This window comes from Meriones unguiculatus, chromosome 9 (assembly GCF_030254825.1).
Source record: "Meriones unguiculatus strain TT.TT164.6M chromosome 9, Bangor_MerUng_6.1, whole genome shotgun sequence".
Classification (NCBI taxonomy): Eukaryota; Metazoa; Chordata; class Mammalia; order Rodentia; family Muridae; genus Meriones; species Meriones unguiculatus.
The window spans coordinates 57092719-57095027 of NC_083357.1; the positions used below are offsets into that span (position 1 = coordinate 57092719).

Genomic DNA, 2309 nt, shown 5'->3' on the forward strand with positions numbered 1-2309 from the left:
AGATATCAGACATCTCCAGCTCCATTTCAGTAGGCTATCTTTTGACAGATGCTTTAACCAGCTATAAACTTTTGACACTTTTTTTAACTTGGGTGAGCTTCCATACTGAACTTGGAATCTCCACCTTGTGGGTCCATATCCGTAAACTCAGCCTGATCCAGTTATATGTTTCTTCCCCCATTATCCCACACCCCTAAAATCTATTCCCACGGATATTCCAAGACTTCTGCTTGAAAATTTAGCAAAATCATTAAGCTCTACCTGTTGGTAGACTACACTTTCTATCTCCCTTCTAGGAGCCTTTTCACCCTTAAGTCTGATTATAGGTCTAAAGGAAACTGTTGGTGGGCCCTGAGGGACATCAGTGTTGTCTGCACTGGGATCTCCAGGGAAAGCTATTCTTTATGAGACAGTGAAGGATTAATTGCCTCAGGGAAAGGCAAAAAAGGCCTTCAGTTGGTGGAGTTCCCAGGGGCATCCTTTCCTAAGGGTGGAAAGACTTCCTCCAGATGAGATAAACCCTTAAGAATCAGGGAGTTCAAGTCCTCAGCCACAGTAGGGTCCTCCTACACATCTTCACTCTTTCTTTACCAAGTAATGCCCTTACTTTAACCCCCTCTGAAACGGGAGCTTAAATTTTCTCTGTAATTCAGCCAATCTTAAAATTAGTTTGCTCTAAGTTTCTGAAACGTGAATTCTGTGGCTGCTAGAGAGAAGATTCTCTCACATGGCACATTTAGAATAAAATTAGACTGTTTATACATATCTGGAGCTGGTCAATTTTATCACTGAGTTTACTGTAGTCTTTCACCATATTCTGAGATGCTGTAAGTTGGATGTTTTTATCACAGAGCTCATCTTTTTCTTTTGTCAGTTTATCCAGCGGTGCTAGGAGCAACCAGCCAGCATAAATATTTTCCTGATTTTTCCACACATTGTCAAACGTTTTATACAGAGTCACTAAATCTCTTGTTTCTCGGAAGGAGGGGCTGCGTTTTAGAAACCGGACAGCGAAGGTTTGCGCTTCCACTTTCCAGCCAACGCCAAGCGATGGGCATCTCTTGGGACAACCAGCACAAGCACCGTAAGACCAAGGCTAGGAGAAAGCCCTACCACAGAGGCAGAACTATGAGCTGGGACAGCCTGCTACCAACAGAAAGAATGGCCCTCGTCGCATACACACAGTCCGAGTTCGAGGAGGCAATAAGAAGCTCCATGCCCCGAGACTGGGAGTGGGGAACTTTTCCTGGGGCTCTGAGTGTTGTACTCACAAAACAAGGATCATTGATATTGTCTACAATGCATCCAATAACGAGCTCGTCTGCACCAAGACTCTGGTGAAGAAATGCATTGTGCTTATTGACAGCACACCGAACCAACAGTGGTACGTGTCCCACTACGCACTGCGCCAGGGCCGCAAGAAGCGGGCCAAGCTGACTCCTGAGGAGGAAGAGATTTTAAACAAAAAACTATCAAAACAAATTCAGAAGAAACATGATGAGAGAAAAAAATGAATGCAAAAATCCTGGAGGAACAGTTCTAGCAGGTCAAGCTTCTTGCCTGCCTGCATTGCCTCAAGACCAGGCCAGCGTGGCAGAGCAGATGGCTATGTGCTACAGGGCAAGGAGCCGGAGTTCTATCTGAGGAAGATCAAACCCCGGAAAGGCAAATAAACCATCATTCATAGCTCATGTAATAAAGGTGTTTATTGTTCTATTAAAAAAAAAAAACTTTTGTTTCTCACGGTAGGTAAATCAGGATAATCAAACTGTCTTGATAATTTTGTTAACCTAAACACCACGGGTTTTAGTTAATTCCATATGCATTCACGTTGAAAACCAAAAATAGCCATAACACATATCCCGATAAGTTTATATTTTTAAAAAAGGCTTTCTGTGGGGGCCGTGTTGATGCCTATGAGCCATGATGCTATCAGGGACCACAACTGGGTCAATGGTCCTGCTGTATCTGAGGGCCATGTTGATGTTCGTGGCCCTTAGTGTTACCTCTGAAAGCCATGAAGAAGTTCATAGTCTGTGGTACTGCCTGAAGCCATATGGATGTCCATGGGCGGGGCTGCCGCTGGGGATCATGTCGGTATCCATGACCCATACTGCCAGCAGAGACCATGCTGAGGTCCATAGCAAGTACTGATGCCAGAGTTTATGCTGTGACCAGATACTGTGCTCCTGGTGACTATAAAGGACATGAGGCATCTTCTGCAGCGGTGTCTATGACTCCAGACTCACAATTGAGAGAGACATTGAAGGCTTTTGTGACAACTTCCACTCCTACATTCCCCGCCCCCC

General features: G+C 44.7%; 1 pseudogene; it reads left to right on the plus strand.

Moving 5' to 3' along the window:
- Positions 1 to 1050: 1050 nt before the first annotated feature.
- Positions 1051 to 1673, plus strand: LOC110543931 (small ribosomal subunit protein eS8-like; annotated as a pseudogene).
- The last annotated feature ends 636 nt before the right edge of the window (positions 1674 to 2309 follow it).